Genomic DNA, 19,943 nt, shown 5'->3' with positions numbered 1-19,943 from the left:
AGGCAAGACAGGAGTAGGGATGTTTGCGGACAGCTTTCCATCTTGGTTATTAATCAAGAGCAAACTGTGTTTCCCATAATAGCTTTTATTCCCATCCAGGCACATAAAGAAAGGTGAGATAGAGTTGCTGTGGGAGAACCTAGGCAGGCTTCCAGTGAGGCAAAGGTAGATCTGAGCTGAGGCTTGGATTTTAAAGGAAAGTATAAAATGATGATCCTAATTATCCTTTTAAGAAAATTTATTTAACTTTTACTAAAAGGTATCACATGCTGGGGATACAAAGATGGCAAAAGAGGTAACTGACGTGGGCCAGAAGGATCAGAAATCCTTTAGGTTAGCTAAGAGAGCATGATGAAATGCAATTATTTTATGCAAGTATGGTTAACAATGAATAAGACCAGACTTGTCTAACAAATTTTCTATCACAAAATACTATTATGGGCAAAAGTCTTGTCTGTGTTGTTTTCTCATGCTTCTGCATTTATCAGAATTGCTGAAAGGGTTGTTCATATGATTTTCAATCTAAGTTCCTTTTTTTCTTACTCTTGAAAAAAGTTCTTATGGCTCTGTTTTCAACCAGCTAAAAACATTTTATATATTACTCTAAACTATTGTTCTCCACATTCTATTGTCCTAATCGTACTGTTTCTTGATCTGAATTTATGTCCTGAGACAGTAATGTTTGGGGGAAAAATAAAAAGACCCTCGAGTTAAGAAAGAAAGAAAGAAAGAAAGAAAGAAAGAAAGAAAGAAAGAAAGAGGGAAAGAGAGAGAAAGAAAGTAAAAAAGAGAGAAAGAGAGAAAGAGAAAGAGAGGAAGGAAGGGAGGAAGGAAGGAAGGAAGGAAGGAAGGAAAGAAGGAAGGAAGGAAGGGAGGGAGGAAGGAAAGAAGGAAGGAAGGAAGGAAAGAAGGAAGGAAGGAAGAAAAGAAGGAAAGAAGGAAGGAAGGGAGGGAGGGAGGGAGTAAAGAAGGAAGGAAGGAAGGAAGGAAGAAAAAAAGGAAGGAAGGAAGGAAGGAAGGAAGGAGGGAAGGAAGGAAGGAAGGAAGGGAGGAAAGAAGGAAGGAAGGAAGGAAGGAAGGAAGGAAGGAAGGAAAGAGAAAGGAAGGAAGGAGAAAGGAAGGAAGGAGAAAGGAAGGAAGGAAGGATATAAGGAAGGAAGGAAGGGAGGAAGGAAGGAAGGAAAGAAGGAAGGAAGGAAGGTAGGAAGGGAGGAAGGAAGGAAGAAAGGAAGGAAGGAAGGAAAGAAGGAAGGGAGAGAGGGAGGAGGGAAGGAAGGGAGGAAGGAAAGAAGGAATGAAGGAAGGAAGGGAGGGAGGGAGGGAGGGAGGGAGGAAGGAAGGAAGGAAGGAAGGAGGAGGAAGGAAAGAAAGAAGGGTGGGAGGAAGGAAGGAAGGAAGGAAGGAAGGGAGGAAGGAAGGAAAGAAGGAAGGGAGGGAGGGAGGAAAGGAAGGAGGAAAGGAGGGAGGGAGGAAGGGAGGGAGCAAGGGAGGAAGGAAGGGAGGGAGGAAGGGAGGAAGGAAGGAAGGGAGGGAGGAAGGAAGGAAGGGAGGGAGGAAGGAAGGGAGGGAGGAAGGAAGGGAGGAAGGCAGAAAGGAAAGAAGGAAGGAAGGAAGGAAGCTGACTAGCTGAGCTGGGCTGAGAGCGTGAATAAAGATAAGGCAGTTCCACAACTCTGTGAAGCAGGATTATCATCACCTATTTACAAGTAAGGAATTTAATGATGATGATTATGGTGAGAGCTGACTTTTATTTAGCATTAGCTATGCACTGAACACTGTTGTAACTGCTATATGCATATATATATTTACATAAATAAAAATGTATATAATAAATGATATATATACATATGTATATATGTACATATTCCTACTTATCATTTATTGTGTGTGTGTGTGTGTGTGTGTGTGTGTGTGTGTCTTATTTAATCCTTATAACAAGCAATGGGAGAGGTGCTATTATTATCCCCATTGCAAGTGTGAGGAAACTGAGAGCAAGGTCAGTAACATGTTGAAGGTCACAGAGTCAATAGGCAGTAGAGACAGAATTTAAAACCAAATACTCTGGTTCTATCGTCCATGCTCTAACAATCAGGCACACTGCCTCAGAGAAGTCAAAATAGCTTACCACGTGTCCAAGGTTGCACTGGGCGATAACAGCATAAATAGGACCGAATCCAGGGGTGTCTGACTACAAAGCGCCACCTGCTCTTCCTCTCCCTACTGCCTCTCAGTGGGACTGAGATACAGAGCAACAGGGGAGAAGACATTTTCTGTGAGGGGTCAGCACAAGCAAGCATGAAAAAAAGGCAGCAAAAGCCCCCTAAAACATACACCCCTTGCATTTTCTCACCTCCAGTGCCCAAACGCCAGTGGCTGACGTTGTGACTCACTGGAAATTGCTTCCTTGGTGACACAGACCACAAGTCCTCGTCCAAGATACATACATACCATCAATGTGTTTATTCACACGGAGACAGGCTCCCCTCAAGTTGGTGCCTTAGTTGTCACAGCAACGCAAAAAGACAAGGAAAGCCCTGAGAAGCATTCAGTGGCAAGAAAAGGGTAGCCGTTTGAGAAAGCACGTGGCCCAGAGCAATCCTGGCAACACTATGGATCCCAAGAACATCAAAGCCAGAGGCTTCCTATGGCTCACGTGTAGACAAAAGAACTGAGCTTCAGTAAAGTGGCAGACAGTGTGCTAAACGCTTTACCTAGGTTATATCATTAATTCTTTTTTTGAGGGAGGGAGGGAGGGAGGGGGGAGAGAGAGAGAGAGAGAGAGAGAGAGAGAGAGAGAGAGAGAGAGAGATTGTGCGTAGGAGCGCTAGTGGGAGGGGGCAGAGAGAGAGGAGGACAGAGGACCCGACTCCGTGCTGACAGCAGAGCCCGATGCGGGGCTCAAACTCATGAACCGTGAGATCATGACCTGAGCTGAAATCAAGAGTTGGTCACCTACCCAACTGAGCCACTCAGACGCCCCATTATATCATTAATTTCTAACAAGAGTTCAATAAGATATGATCCTCACTTATAGATGAAGAACCTGGGGATCAGGGATAGGATGCACCTTGCCTAACATGGAAGCACGATTCAAGCCCAGCACTAATTCCAGGGCCCATGTCCTTGGCTGCAAAGCCATATTCCCTAAGGACTGTGACTTGCCCAGCAGTCCAATAGCTATCCAAGTGACAGAGCCAAAACCAGGGTCCTGTCCCTCCTGTCCTCCAGGGACTTCAGGTTTTTCTGGTTATCACACAGCAAAACCGTGACCCACACAGAGATCAGTCATGTATTTCATCAGTACCTCTTAGCATTCTGCCCTTCATTGCCCTGGAATGGGCCTTGTTCAAACTTCCCTTCTACAGCTCAACAAATAAGCAAACAAAAATTAAAAGCCTAGCTTTCCATGAAATGGCAGTGAAAACATCTGGCAGCCTTCCTGGGTCTTGGCTTCCTCTGACTGGGTCTAAGTGTACAACGTGAGTGTATTTGGGCTTCAACAGAAGAGGCCTTGCTAGACATTACTCAGACCCCTGCGAAAGCAAACCAGCCCCCAAACCTACTGATGGAAATACAAGTGCCCTTGTTGTTGACCAAAAACTAAACAAATCGTTTGAGGTTTTGGGCTCAAAATCTCTCAAAAATGCAGTTCCCACATATTCATTTGGGATATGTGTGTGCTTGCTTAAATCTTGTCTGGAGTAAGATGGAACATAAATACAAATATGTACAAATAACTTAAATAAATTCAAGGAACAAAGAACAGTCCTTTAAAAAAAGTTTTATAAAGCGAAATGGGCCAAACTGGATCGCAAATATGGATCAGCCTTTGACAAAACCATCAAGTCGATGAAGTTCTCTCTACCATCTGGGTAACTTTGGGAGTCACCCAAGCTCTCTGGGATTTAATACCTCATCTACAAAATAGGGATAGTATTAGGATAGTGTGAAATTAACTGTGGTGAAAATATACTTAGAAAATTATGTGAAAGCCTTATAAAGTCCTAATCATGGGTGAGAAATTGTGTTTACTCCTACTTCCTCTAACACGTACAGGTCCCAGTGAAGCACCATCTCCTCCAGGACCCACCCACCCCAGCTGGTCTCAAGCTTATCCTTGGCTACCCAAGGACCCCCAACAAGATCTCCTCTCCATGGACCTCCTTTCCCTGACGAGCACTAGACAGTTTTGCAAAATATAGGCATCAGGTGAATTTGGTCATAGATCCAAGGCAAAAGGAAACCGACCTCACCAGGTTCAAGAAGGCATAAGGTTAATTAGCCACTCAGTACTAACTGGGGTAAATACCTCCTCTCTCCCCCACCCCCACCAAGAGAGGAGGCAAGAGAGAAAGTCCTTTCTAAGATCATTCATCTTTCTGGAGGGCATGGTAAGAGGAAATCTGTAGCAGGCAGGCGTGTACCAGGTAGCATGGCCAAGAGGGAGGATTGGAATGAGCAAGACTGAGAGAGACTTAATCAGTGCTGGATTTTCTAATAGCAGCCAGCTGAACCCATAGCTCAAAGAGGAATACCTAATCAATGACTAAATACATGAATGAATGACTAAACAAGGGAATGAATGAATGAATGAATAAATGAATAATTTTAAATGAACCAATGTACAATAGCTTTGCTCGGGTACAGTTATCCAGGATGATCTAAAAGGAGGGACTGATTTTAATTTCGGCTAGCTTACCAGTTTATGTTTTGTGGCTTACTTTGACTTTATTTTGAGTTACACATGAGATAGGGATGCCATAATACTCTCAATGCTTTGGACATTCAGTGACCCTGACCCTGACCCTGACCCAGGAGGCACTTGGGTACTGAGTGTCAACAAGAGCTTCTAAGAAAAGATCAGATTACACCACACAGTCCCACCATCTGACAATCTAACAGCAGAGAGGCACTGAGTGTAAGAAATGGCATGCTTCAGTGAGAATGTGGGGGCAGACGACAGTGGTAACTCTGTAGAAGGGTAGGAGTGGCTGGCCTCCGCCCAATGTGCAAGGCAAGGTTACATGCCCAAGGTGGTAGTGAAGCCACTCGGCTATCTCAAGAAGAGGAACATGGGAGCAAAGGAGTTAACAGATGGTTACATGCAATTCTTCTGTTAGAGGAACTGATGAGGATTCTTGCCATGCTATTAGAGCTTGAAAGGAAAGAAAAAGCCTAGGTGAGATTATGAGTCATGGGATGTTCTATGATCTCAAAACCTTTAGAGTTGCAAAGCAGATAAAGTCTGATCCCTTTGGCCTACACGAAGAAAACATACCTGGAGTTGTTCACTAATCTCACCCTCCATTTATCTTTATGGATTCCTAATCTACTCTACTTCCCCAGCCAGAAAAGGGGAAAAAAGAGCTGGGGCAGAGGAGGGAACCAACATTTAACTTAATACATGCTGTTCTGTACCACCTACGAATAAGTCAATAGATCTGAATATGCCGAATGATACAAATTATATAAGCACCTCTAGAGCATGGCGCTACTATAATCCAATAAATTTAGGAAGAAAGCTAAAGTCACAAATAACGATATTCTGTTTTGATCACACCAGCACTTATGACCCTGAATACCCATCTTCCGTAAGTGAAATAAACATATATTGACAACAAAAAGATAAAACAAAAACAAAATCGCAAAAACTCAAAATGTTCTAATGTGACTACTTGATTATTTAGTCTTTGTCTTCAATATGGCTTGCAATTAATGTAATTAATGGTGGCATATACAGATATCTTAAAAAGCCAATATTCTCAATATTATAAAAGCATCTTTCTGTACATACAGCCGGATCTCAAGCTTCATGGACTTTCTCGTAAATTTATTTTCAAATTGCCTGGAAAAAGCCAGGAAGCGAACATTTTTAGAGAAGGGGGCATGTGCAATTTGCTTATATGCCCCCCACACACTAACCTGTTGCTTTCTGAAAGCATTCAGATACACATCGACATTTCTGTGGCTAATCTTTTCTGGTCTCAATGTTTACAGCAACATGAAGTAAGTTTGGTACCCAGTAATATCGAGACTTCATAGGTTCCAAGAACCGTCTGCCATTAAAACTTAACTAAATAAACAAATAACAACAAAATTATAGAGCAAAGAGGAGAATGAATCTCTCCCAAAAGGCAGAACATCCAATTCCTTTATGAAGATTTTCTTTCACTTGCGCCCTCTCCTTTTCTCCTTACCTCTTAGTGAACTCATCTGATGTTAAGTTTATGATGATAACGGGAAAGTCTCAGAAGGGAGATTGTATTCAAATTTACTAGCATTTATTTCTACAAGGCTTCCAGTTTTTTTTTTTTTTCTCCTGGATTCATTCTGATTGCTCAAGTGCCGGTAGAATTGGTAGCCGACTTACTTGCATGTCTCAGAGTCTGATAGAAACTGTTTTTATGACAATATTTTGGTCTTATCCTGATCTGTTCCTTGCCAAGAACTATTCACTCCGACTTATCAAGCTTAACTTCAAGAAAAATGCCTGCCTAGCAAAAGAATATTACTGAGGATATTACCAAGGCAAAGCTGTAAGAATTTCTCATTCCAGTTTATCATTCACTCACTAATTCTCCTATTAAATGGGAAATAAAGAGGGGCGCCTGGGTGGCTCAGTTGGTTAAGCATCTGACTCCTAATCTTGGCTCGGGTCGTGATCTCATGGTTCATGGGATCGAACGCCACGTGGGGTTCTGTGCTGACAGCTCTTTCCCTCTCTTTCTTACCCTCCCCCACTTGTGTGCAAATGTGCACATACTATGTCTTAAAATTAACATTAAAAAAAAACTTTTAAATGGCAAGTAAAGAGAAAATTATAGATATTCAATTTTTTTCCTCCCTCAGATAAATGCCTTGACCTTTTTAAAGTCTTAAATGTCCAAATGGGTAAGTACTGTGTCCACTTTCAAATGTATGCTTCTAGCTTTTAACGGTTTCTTGAATTTTGCTAACTCAGGAATAGAAGGCGATCCTTAATAAATGTCTGAGTCCTTCTCTCTCCTTGCATGCACCCCCCCCACCACCCAAAACACACACACACACACACACACACACACACACACACACACACAGCATAAGCGGGATATCCTCCATTTTACTTGTATGTAGCAGAAAGCCTGCGAGTCTGATGTGTGAAGGAACTGGTGAAAATGGCTGGGCTATTGACTTCTTGTAGTTTTGGAGATAAGGATGTGGTGTAAAACTGTGAATTCATATCAGAACTTCCAACACACGAGCGTCATGACAGACAGAAAGTAGATGTTGCTAATTCCCTGCCTTCGCCCCTCCCATTTGCTCTGTATTCATCCATCGCTGGCTTGACAAACCTAACACAGAACCACACATAAGATAAAATATGTGAAGGCAAAAAGCACATGGGAAAGTCCCAACCAAGCCATGTTTTATTGAGTCACTCCCAAATCCCCCTCATAGCAGACCACAATATAAATTTGATTTGTTTATGTTTGTTTGTGACTTTGTTTTGTTATCAAGGAGCCTATATGCTTTATCCGGTTTCTCTAGGAAAGCCTATCTTTTTAGAGTCTGAATTCCCTGGTGCCTTAAGTTGTCCTTTGCTTTATCTCTTAATTTTCATTTTTAAAAGGAAACACTCTTGCAATTCCACAGGGATTTGACACTTTGCAATGGATCTGAGGGTGGAGGAACCCATGGGCTGAGACCATGTTTTCAAAGCAGGATGGAGGGTGGTAATGGGGTTGGGTAATGGAAGCTATTTATTTACCACCAGCTGCCTCCAGCTGTGACACCCTGCTAGGTTATGGAATAAAGCACAGTAAATAAACACCCTGAGGAGACACGCTGCAGCACAGCACACATGGAAATCCATCTCCTCAGAAATCCTGGAAAAATATGTACTCAGTGATGAGCACATCCAAAATAAACCATCCCAAGCCAACGATTTGGAATGATTTCCATGTTGCTGCCCCAGGAGCGATGCAGAGGAATAAACCAGGATTGCAAAGGTCATTGTTCTGAGTGGATACACTGTCCTTCATCTGTCCTCACAGGGCAGACTCCTATTCATCCTTCACGACTCAGTTGAGGTACCACCTCCTTGAGGATGTCTTTCCTGACATCTGCCATCAAGTTGCTTTCTCAGAGCTTCCATGTTTCCTGGGCTTCTTTCACAGACTCATCACATTATGTTGAGGTTATAAGCATAGTCTCTGTCCCTGCCACTAAACTACAGGAATCACATTCTAGTCATCCTCATACCCCTTGTACTTAGTACAATAGCTGCTTGTTGTTGCTTAGTAAATGTTTGCTTAGCTGAGCACATTCTTCTTGGAAACTTCATTATTTGTTGGTCCTTAATGAAGAATAAGAAGAAGAAGGAGAAAGAGAAGGAGAAGGAGAAGGAGAAGGAGGAGGAGGAGGAGGAGGAGGAGGAGGAGGAGGGGAAGGGGGGAGGAGGAGGAAGAGGAGAAGGGGGAGGAGGAGAAAGGGGGAGGAGGAGGAGAAGGGGGAGGAGGAGGAGAAGGAGAAGAAGAAGAGGAGGAGGAGGAGGAGGAAGAAAAAAGAAAAGAGAAGAGAAGAGGAAAGAAAAGAAAGGAAAAGAAAAGAAAAGAAAAAAAGAAAAGAAAAGGAAAGGAAAGGAAAAGAAAAGAAAAGAAAAGAAAAGAAAAGAAAAGAAAAGAAAAGAAAAGAAAAAAGTCCTGGAAGAGACATTAAGCATTAGCTAGAGTCCATGAACCAAAGACACAAAATATCACTACCTTTATCCTGGCCATTCCTGCTCTCTCGCACAGTGATTGCACTCAGTTCCTCCCTCTTCTGTTCTTCCTTTTATCTCCTCTTTCCTCTGATCCCAGTTAGAAAATATAAAGAGTTAGGAAACCCACAGTCTGAGACACTTATGCCACCTCTTTATTTTATGTCACATCTTATGCCACCTCTTTATTTTACAAATGAGGAAACTGGGTCTCAGGACCCAGATGTCCCTACTCCCATTCACACCTTTATTTTTCATTCTCTGTCTATGTAATCCTTATCTCCATGGGAGTTCACTCTTTTTTTTTTTTTTATAATTGAAGGTTATCTTTTCTTTTTAATGTGAAATTTATTGTCAAATTGGTTTCCATACAAACACCCAGTGCTCATCCCAACAGGTGCCTTCCTCAATGCCCATCACCCACTTTCCCCTCCCTCCTAACCCCCATCAACCCTCAGTTTATTCTCAGTTTTTAAGAGTCTCTTATGGTTTGGCTCCCTCCCTCTCTAACTTTTTTCTCCCTTCCCCTCCCCCATGGTCTTCTGTTAAGTTTCTCAGGATCCACATAAGAGTGAAAACATATGGTATCTGTCTTTCTCTGTACTCTTAATCTTCACTCCATAGACAGCTCGCTGCACCCTCACTCCATTCCATGCACAATGAGGAATCTGGATCTACATCTTGACATTCTAAGATACTGTCTTGGCCCACCTTCATAAGGGCTAAAGCTGCCAGAAATGTTCAATGTAAAGTATGATTCTGATACTTTATGGATTATATCTCTTTTCCTTTTTGGCTTATAAGCCAGGTCCAAAGGAAGCTGTACCTGCCATCTCACTCTGACATAACTGACATTGATGTATAGGAAATAATAATTTTAAAAATTAGCAATAAAGTCAACTTTGTTGAACACCTCCTAAGTACTCTGCTAAATGTTTTGCATCCGTGATCTCATTTCATTACCACCAAGACTGTGCAAGACAGATATTAGGCCCATTTCATAGATGAAAAAGCTGAGGCTCAAAGAGGTCAAGTAGCATGCCCCAAATCATATAGTCAATTAATGGATGAGCCAACATTCAAAACCAGCTTTCTGGTTCCAAAACACACATTTTTTCCCTTCCGCTCAACCATGAAGATATTTAAGTGAAAGAAAGGTTCTGTTTAGATGCAGCATCTAATTTCTGTACCCCTTTCTGGAAGCTAGCTCCTTCCTTCCCCTACTCTTCCAAAATATCTCTAGGGAAAGCTAGTTGTTGAATAGGTAAGTTGCCCCAAACTACAGGAGGTGTAGAACAGAAGCCAGGGATCAAAAACTAGGAGCTATGTCAAAGAATAGAACCCAGTACTATGGGAAAGAGTTGTAAGTCCAGCTCACTCTGTGAATCTAGACAATGTGGTTCCCTCCCATTTGGGAAAGCTTTTAATGGGCTTTTACCTAGTTCTTCACTCTTACCTAGCAGCATCTTAAAAGCACCACTGAACACATGCCACTGTGTTCCCACTTGGCCTTGAAGGATCGCTCCGTGGGCACAGCAATTGTAATTGAAACTGTGGGAACTCAAAACTTCCTGGTAATTTCAGGTTCTGCCGTGACAACGTGACCGTTTTAGCCAAACCAAATAACTTCTCAAACGGTACTCCTGCTAACCCCAGACTCTTCAGACTTTAAAGTAGAGAATAAAGACCCGGCAATGCCACTTTACTCCCTCTCAAACCTTTTTTTCTTCCTGAAGTCTGAACCCATGGTCAATTTTTACTCTTTGATTTTGCTTTTTCAAAGCAACCTAGAATCAAATTGGTGGTTGATTGTGAAACCAGAAGTCAGACTTCAACGATGATTCAGCATGCAGGGTTATTCGAAGAACTTGACACAAGAAGTATTATGCCAGGTGACTTCTTATCCATTCCCTGATTTATCCTCACAACAACCTGGTTGGGCACAATTTTGCCCCCATGTTGTAGATGACAGATTAAGTACATTGTCCAACGTCACACGAATGAGAAGATGCTATGCAGAATTTGAATCCAGGGTTGTTGGATTGTTGTTGTTTGCTTGTTTGAATTCCTTTCACTATTTCACAGCAATCTCCCAACTAAAGAAACAGATGTCCACAACAATGGGTAGTTTCAGGAAGTAACAAATGCCCATAGGGGCAGTAAGACATGAAAGGGCAGAGGACGTGTGAATCAGTGCGCTTTAAATAAAAAAATTAGTGGTGAGTAACTGGAGAGGGGTCTGGACAGGAAGTCAGGGCCAGTTCATTGAAAGCCATATTAAGGCACTTGGGCACTAGGCAATGCAGAATGTTTGAATAGCTTTAAGTAATTAATTCATCATTCTTTCAACAAATATTTTATGCAGTACCAACTACGTGTTAAGCCCTGGGGACAAAACTGTAAACAGAACAGATGTTTCCTGTCCTCACTGGACCCACGGTCCAACAGGGTCATTTCCATATAGAGTAGAAAGTGCTCTGATAGGGGATGAGTAAGGTGCTAGGGAAGTATTAGAAGGACCAATGAAGGGAAGACTGCCCAGGGGAAATGGTGCCTAAGTCAAGGTTTGATGGAGAGGGAGTATGGGGAAAAGGCAGTCAAGGAGATCCATAGAGTCAGTGGAAAAAGCGTGAGCAAGGCTAGAGGTGAGAGACTGGATGGCGCACTAGGATAACTGAAAGACTGTAGGGGCGCCTGGGTGTCTCAGCCGGTTAAGCGGCCAACTTCGGCTCAGGTCACGATCTCGAGGTCCGTGAGTTCGAGCCCCGCGTCGGGCTCTGTGCTGACCGCTCAGAGCCTGGAGCCTGTTTCAGATTCTGTGTCTCCCTCTCTCTCTGTCCCTCCCCTGTTCATGCTCTGTCTCTCTCTGTCTCAAAAATAAATAAACGTTAAAAAAAATTAAAAAAAAAAAAGACTGTAGAGGGGCTGATGAGCATGGCTAGAGATGAGGCTGGAAAGGTTGGACATGAGGCTGGGAGGGTCAAGATCAAGAAGCCAGGCAATGTTGCGAGTGATTTCTGTTTTAGACCACTTTGAGTGTGGTGGCAGCTGGACGCATAAAGTCCTTAGACATAAATTCAAGGCTCTATCTTTAAAACACCACGAAAATGTGGTTCAAATGTGCATGGGACCTCAGGAAGCAAATGTGCACCTCTCCCAATCAGGATGCCTTCAGGGGCAAGCAACAGAAACTCAAACTGGCTTAAATAATAAGGAAATGATATAGTATATGAAAGAAAGCCCAGAGACAGGGAAAGCACAGCACGGAGGCTGAATGATATAATCAAGCATTTTGGTTTTTTCCATCTCTCCATTCAGCCATCCTCAACACTGACTTCATTCTAAACCTGCTCCTCCTTGCGATTGTAAAATGGGTGCCATTAGCAATGGGGGGCTCTGTGCTTCTGCCATCATCTATCCAGAAAGAGAGGGAAAACCCACTTCCTTGAGCATGGAACCTAAGTCCTTTCACTTAGCTGATTATACTCAGAAGTCACTCCTGAATCACCGGCCATGGGGAGAATGCCATGCGTTTATTAATTTAGATTAATCAAGATCTACCATTGAAACTGAAAATGGTGTCAACTTTCCCTGAGTTTCATGGTGGTGGAGAATATGGATGCTAGAAAATAATCACATGTGAGGAAGAAGCTGGGGAATGGATGCAGAGTCCACTGCCCTCCACCATTACAAACTGGGCACCTTTGCTTTTGAACAAGTGACCACAGCTCGGATACCCTGTCTGTTGGAGCAAACAAGCCTCAGGTCAATCCCTCATCGGTTATCCATCCGGCAACAACAACAACCAAGTGGTAACTCTGATCACCCAACTTGGTAAGTTTAATTGTATGGACGTCATTGTGTGTCTAAACAGTCCACACACCGGACATAAGCAATCCTAGATACAACAGAAGTTTATGAAACTAGTCTTCATACTCACATAAATAACAAAAAGATACTGTCTCAGCCAAGATCTTTTCTCTTTTTTCCTTCACAGAATAACGTTGAGGATCAATTTCTCCAGCTTAACATCACCAGCCTTGGCAGCAGCTCATATTTGGAATATAAATGATGTCATCTGGTTGGCCTTTTCCCATCACAAACAGTAAATCTCCGAATCTGGAGCGATCTTTTATTTGGTTACACATATTGTACAGCATCAAGGGGTTAGAACACATGTGCTGGAGATTATTAAAATCATCTGGAGGAGGATGGCTTAGTATTGGAAAGCCCAGAACTTACGACCCTTTCACGCCTGGAATCTCCATCAACTCTACTTTTGCTCCTGCCTTTTCAAAGCAACAATTATGGCCGATTGGCTCGTAATCCTTTGTGGACTGAAGTGTTTCTGGTGCACCATGTTTCTTCTCCAGAATAAGATATCCCTAACATAGTGAATGTAGAACACAGAGGCCAGGATGAGGAGTCAGGAAGCCAGCCTCAGCTCAGCAATGTTTACATGCTCTTTGCATATTTCTCATCTATAAAATGGAGATGATAATAACCAGCCTCATAGGACTGTTTGAGAGGAATAGTAAAAAAATTATGAGATCTTTGTTCATCACTTTATAATTTGCTAAAATCTTTCACATTAGCTTAGACTTACCTTGTACAGGGAAGCCACTCAAATGCTTGTCGGACAACATGGAGGTTGGTGGTAATATGGCTTGATGGATTCTGAGTCAAATTGGCTCACATTTCTGAACGTGGTTTTCCTCGTTACATGCATTCAATAATGCATTGAATTATAATATGTGTTCAATTTTAGCTTCTTTTTAGGGCTGTTGGAGGAATAAAGGAAATAATACACATGAAGCATCATTGGGTCAGGCACATCATCATGGTCAAGAAATAGAGGCTCCCTTTTCTCCACTACCTTCCTCTTCCAGAGTCTCATGAACTGGTAATAATACTGACATCCCACAGAACTGGTAATAATACTGACATTCTAGCTATGGAAGGACACAGCCCTGAAGGAGAGAGAGCAGCAAGTCCAGGCTCTGGTCTTAGCTTTCCAACTTCCTAGTTGTTTGAACTACAGTTGTGTAAATTTTCTGAGTCTCTGTTCCCTCGTCTGAAAATTGAAGGAGATGGTCTAGATCTGTAGTTCTCACATTTTTGAAATCCAGAGATCAAACAACCACACAAAACACCCACAGACCAGGAGCCTAACATAGCACGGTCAACTCTGTTATTTGATGAATAAGCATTTTTCAGGTTAACAGCTACTTACCCTTACAATCATCTCAGACAAAAGGGTAAAGGACACCAGAAGAGAAGGAAGAGCAAGACATCAGAACACAAGACATCACTTTAAATGGGATGAGTTAATTTTAGGAAAAGAATGCTGCATTGTCCTATTTTCCTTATTTTTTTCTTATCATTCCACAGACTGGTGAAAATTTGTCAGGACCAACATGGGTCTTCAGAGTCATGTATGGAAGCCAGAAGATTGTATGACCTGGAAGGTGTCCTCTACTAGGACACCTCTGTGATTCTATCATGATTCTATCATGGCGAGAGGTGATGGTGCTAAAACAACAATTTATTTAGGGAAAATTAATAAAACAGTGAGTCAGTCCAGAGAAGAAATCAATCCAATAACTGATTTTGCTGAACTGAACGTTTCTGGGCCTAAATAGGGAATTTAATTTATTCAAAACAGTCTAAGATATCATATACATTTTGACACACACAGGCATGCCCCACAAGTCCTCAAGACACTTCCTTGTCCCTCATGTTAATCCTTCTGATTCAGCCTTCACTCTTCACTGACTGTAAAATGACCATTATCACACTTACAGTTACATCAAAATGTGAGAGAGATGTGAGCAGACCAAATCCATCCAAAATATTCCTAACGCAGGCACCACATGTTCACCCTGAGGTCAGCTTGTCGAACACCTGCCATTCTCTAATCTCAAGCCAGAAAAATGATCTTTGAGCTCCACTGTGGTGCTTTCAAAGTCCCCGCGTGAATACCACATATTTTCTTACTAAGATTCTAAATAGAGACTCCCTGATTCAGAGTTAGCACTCATTTTTAATGAGATTGGTTATCTGGTTTTGACAAAATTGGAAATAGGCAAGCAGAATAGAGGTAGGAGAAGCTATTAAGACAGATCAGTGGTTGAGGCTATGCGTCCACTCCCAGAAGGAAAAAAATCCAAAACAAACACACAGAACGGTAGTGCTACTTAGAACAACAGCAGGTGTTTATAACTTTGATTTTAAGTCATCAAGAAAACTCTAATCTATATTCTATAATCTTTTAAAAGAGGTGAATGGTTATAGATTTTAACCAAACTGGTTGGAATAGATGCTCAAAGGGGCACATCTCAGCTATCAAGAAATTCACCCAAAGTAGGTAGATGCTAATTCTCCTACGATCCGACATAAATGAAGTAGAACAGTAATAGGAACAACTGGCTGTCTTGGTGTAGTTTGCCTCTTATGAAGTTATCTTTATATCCCTTTTTACATTTAATATTCATATCAACCTTGTGAGGGACAAATTACTATTATCCATTCATCTCTCCAAATGAGGAGACTGAAACTCAGCGTGGTTTAGTAGCTTGCCCAGGATAGCAGAGTTAGTAAGGGGCAGGGCACACAAACCCAAGGCTTCTGACTTTAACCCCAATGTTTTTCCCACTCTCTGCTCCTCTCTCATCCTTATAAATAGCTATAAGACTAAGAGGTTCAAAGGAACTTCCTTCTGGTTCTCAGGACCATTATAAATGCCACTTGCCCTGGGAAGGAAAATAAAGTCCATGCTCTTTGCTGGCCTATGTGCTAAGTCATTGGCGCCCAGAAATAACCTCCTGGAGACTACGGGCCTTGTATTTACCACAAAGCAGTGGGTAAATAACTAGTTGGTGTTTTAGTGTTTTGTGGTCACTTAATCTGTTGTGTTCCTTCCCAAGACTCTGAAGGTTTCCTTTTTCAGTTAATTTTTATTTACGTTTCTGAGGTCTGCGTTGTTTGGGGTTTGGTTCATTGGATGTTTTTCTTGGAGTGTGCTGCCATTGGCTTCAGGAGGTTTCTGCTCTGCTATTTCATGGAATTTTCCCCGAGTGTGGATTGCTATGTATTTCTTCAGGGCAGTGAGCCAGGGCAGCGTTGGTATGCAATCTGTTCCTCTGGCCAAAGGACTTCTTGTCACCTATCCACATGGCTTGATTGTATTTCTCCACTGATAATTTCCCTCTTGTATGTTAATGTGCAGCAACCTTGGAGTTCAGCCATCTTGTATGTTGTATGTTATTGGCTCTGGATAAGACGAGCCCCGTTGCTTCTGATAGAGGTTGTGTCAACTGATTCTACTAATTTGTTCTATCAGCCCAGGGTTGGGGAAGGAGATACACAGCAAATATTATGGGAAGAGTGGAGAAGGCTCATAGGGTTAATGTTACAGACTAAGCGAGTGTGTGATTGAAAATGTCCAGCTCTCCACACAGCTCTATGCCCCAGTAGGAGACAGAGCCAGGAATGCCAGGTGCCTCTCAAGCACCACACGCTCCCATGACCCTCAGCAAGCCTTTCTTCCTCTGTTTTTGACAAGACCATAAATGATGTGCCAGAGAAAAATAAGAATTTGTTCCATATCAGAAAGTTTTGTTCTTTAGATGTTTTCTTTGTGGGTAGAAAAAAAAAAAAAAAGAAAGGTCAAGTAGTGTTTGGTCATTAAAATGGCATGTTTCTCTCAAAGCTTTCAGGACAATTAAGATGCAAAACACACATCGAAGCAGAAAGTTGCCCTGGACAAATCCTTTCTTTGGCTCTTTCATTTATTGTACTTCATTTCATTGTTTGGTTTATGTGTTCTATACTGCTACTCTTTCCACAACGAATTTGGGATAGCTTACAAAAATATGTCAATACAAAATAAAATATTTCTAAATCATTGAAGAGGCAGGGCAAATGGATAATTTTAAAGATGTGCGTACAATTCCTGTTTAGAATTTCTTAACAGATACCCTTGTAAAATTGTTGAAATCTATTCACACAATTGACTCCAAAGGCCTACTGTTTATCACTTAAAATGAGCTGTGGCTCTCTAATCTACAGTGTGAACTGGGTACATTTAAGAATCTGTACCCATTGTATATATAAACCACATCTTCTTTATCCATTCATCAGATGATGGACATTTAGGCTCTTTCCATACAATGGAATACTACTTGGCAATGAGAAAGAATGAAATCCTGCCATTTAAAGCAACGTGGATGGAACTGGAAGGTATTATGTTAACTGAAATAAGTCAGTCAGAGAAAGACACATACCATATGTTTTCACTCATATGTGGATCTTGAGAAACTTAACAGAAGACCATGGGGGAAGAGAAGGGGGAAAAAAGTTACAAACAGAGGGAGGGAGGCAAACCATAAGAGACTCTTAACTACACAGAACAAACTGAGGGCTGATGGGAGGTGGGGGAGAGGGGAAAGTGGGGGATGGGCATTGAGGAGGGCACTTGTTGGGACGAGCACTGGGTGTTGTATGGAAGCCAATCTGACAATAAATTATATTAAAAAAATAATACAAATTTAAAACAAATTTTTAAAGAATCTGTACCCAACTTAATTTTAATTTGGAGGTAGAGGAGACCAACTTCAATCCCCATGCTGACTTAGATATTCTAGCACACCTCTGAAAGCCAACAGCGTTCTTATTTGCAAGTAGATAAAAGGGGAACTAACATTTACTAGTTCTATAATACATATTAAGCATTGTATAAGTATACTTGACATTTAATAACTCATTGAGTTCTCCCAACCACTCTACGAGAGAGGAATTACCTCCATTGGACAGATGACAGAACCAGATAAATAACTTGCCCAAGTTCACCCAACTAGCAGAGACAAAATCAAGATCAATGCAGGAACATTTGACCTCAAAGCCAACATTCTTCCTATTTCATTAAACTATCTGCCTGAGAGACAAGTAAAAAATTGTGGAATACGCTTCCTCCAAGTTAGTGAGTATTAAGTTCTCAAAGGTAGTCCATTCAAAGGTTGCCCCCAAGCTGTAGGCTGAACAGGACATAACTGTAAGTTAAAAGAAAATCAGTGTCTGGTGGTTACGGTCAGCAAAAAGTTATCTGTGGCTACTGGTACTCCTATATAAATGTCCTCCAACCAGCCCAGAAAAAATGTATCCCAAATTCCTTGAAATTAGAAGCCATAACAAAACAGGAGTAAGAAGTTATAGTCTGGATACAGAGGAAGCAAGGAAGCAATCCTACTAAATGGGGACAGAATGAACATTGGTGTTTCTTGGGTTGGCAAAGTCACTTTCAAGAGCTGCAAAAGAGACAAGAAAAATAACCCTGATATTTGTAATAACAGCTGCCACAATGGGTGTCTACTAGGTGCTAGGCATACTCTATGCTTCATTGTTAATCTTCATAATGGGTCTCTCCTTTTTCAAATGAAAAAACAGAGGCTCAGAGAAGTTTCATAGGTGGCTATGCAAGCCCACTAATAAGGTTCAGAGCCAAGGTCTCAATCATGAGCTTGGCTAACTCTGAAATCAGTACTCTTTACTGTTTTGCTGCTGCTCCTGTGCTACCCAGGCCAACCTGGGGCAAAGCTAAGGCAAACGGGGCAACACTGATGCCCAAGATCAAATTATGAAGGAACAGCAGCATCTACTTCTGGAGTCTTGTAGGCATCAGAGAGATGTCTGCAACAGCAGTACTCTGGGGAAGACATGACCTCCAGCCCACTGTCAAGACAGGGGAAGAGGCTTGAAAGGAGAGAACTGGGACCTTTGAAATTCTCGTGAAGGAAAGGGTAGGTGCTTCCTACTCTCTCAATTTAGTGGCTCTTTCATAAGCTGGTGAAACCTGGGAACACGAATAATTTAAAACTATCTATAATATAAAGGAAAAAATTACAATTAAAAGTAAGTCTCTCTTTCCATTAGTCTGCTTTGGCTGCTATAACAAGATACCACAGATCGGGTGGCCTAAACAACAGAAATCTATTTTCTCACAGTCTTGGAAGATAGAAGTCCAATATCAAGGTTCCTGCCAATTCGGTTTCTGGTGAGAACTCTCCCCCTGGCTTCTAGATAGCCGCCTTCTCATTATGCCCTCACAGAGCCTTTTCTCGGTGCCTGGGCGGAGTGAGAGAGTTCTCTGATGTCTCTTCTTAAAAGGACCCTAATCCTATTGGATAAGGATCTTATCTTTATGAGCTCATTTAACCTTCATTTCTTCTTTGGAGGTCCCATTTCTAAATATAGCCACTTTGGGGGTTAGGACTTCAACATAATAACTTTGGGGGTACACAAGCATTCATTCCATAATATTCTTCCACTCCAGACCATTCAGCACGTTCCCCTCTCCAAAGGCAATTACTGTTACTGATTTCTGAGTATTCTGCCAAAGACATTCCATGCATACCATGTGTTTATACAGATGAACGGACACTCTATGCTGTGCTCTACATCATCCTTTGGTCTCCTGTAAGTAGAAAGGGGAGACTGTCCCATGTCTGCACATATATCTTTCTTCTTCATTCTTTCTCATGATCACATAGTATTCCATTTAAATTCCCATAATTAAATGTAATCAATCCCATACTTAAACATACTAAATTTACACTTAGTCTTTGGCTGTTACAAACAATACTTTAGTAAAACATCCTTACTCAAATATATTTGTAATTGTGCTACTTTGCACCCACAGGATGAAATCCCAGCTGACATATAGGATCCAGTGGAGCCGGTTGGGGGCTGCACAATTCTCCATGTCATCTCCAGCCACTCACTTCCTCCTGCAGACTATAGCTTTCCATCAGAGCAAATCAGTAACAGTAGAAATCCCCATGGTCTTCAGAATTATCATACCTCTAAGCCTTTGCAGGTGTTATCCTGTCTGCCCTGCCATACTTGTCTTCTTTGGCAAGCTTCTACTGATTCTACAATCTCTCAAATGTTCCTTCTTCTGCAAAGACTTCACTTCTTTCTCCTACACAGTCTTAGGGACTCTGTCTTCAATGAAACTATTGAGGTTATGTACATCTACATCATTATTACTGTAATTTTGTATGCTTCTCTAACTTCCCATTGGATAGTGATAAAAATATGGAAAAAATTAGTTCTCACTTTTTATTTCCAATGAGCTCACTGAATCTTCGAAACAACTCTTTGAAGTAGGTATTCTTAATATTCTTACTTTACAGATGAGAAAAATGAG

At 41.7% G+C, this 19,943-nt stretch overlaps 1 long non-coding RNA gene across 3 annotated transcripts in view; it reads right to left on the bottom strand.

Moving 5' to 3' along the window:
- The window catches only part of LOC132672651 (uncharacterized), a 240,514-nt gene that overhangs the window by 147,703 nt on the left and 72,868 nt on the right, over nt 1-19,943 (bottom strand). For all 3 annotated transcript variants that reach the window (XR_009607626.2, XR_009607623.2, XR_009607627.2), the window contains one exon: nt 13,340-13,518. This is a non-coding gene — a long non-coding RNA (uncharacterized LOC132672651). The remainder of the gene's footprint in view (nt 1-13,339; nt 13,519-19,943) is intronic.

This window comes from Panthera onca, chromosome C1 (genome assembly GCF_046562875.1).
Source record: "Panthera onca isolate mPanOnc1 chromosome C1, mPanOnc1 haplotype 2, whole genome shotgun sequence".
Classification (NCBI taxonomy): domain Eukaryota; kingdom Metazoa; phylum Chordata; class Mammalia; order Carnivora; family Felidae; genus Panthera; species Panthera onca.
The sequence above is the reverse complement of the archived record's forward strand: the minus strand, read 5'-3'. Positions and strand labels throughout refer to the sequence as shown.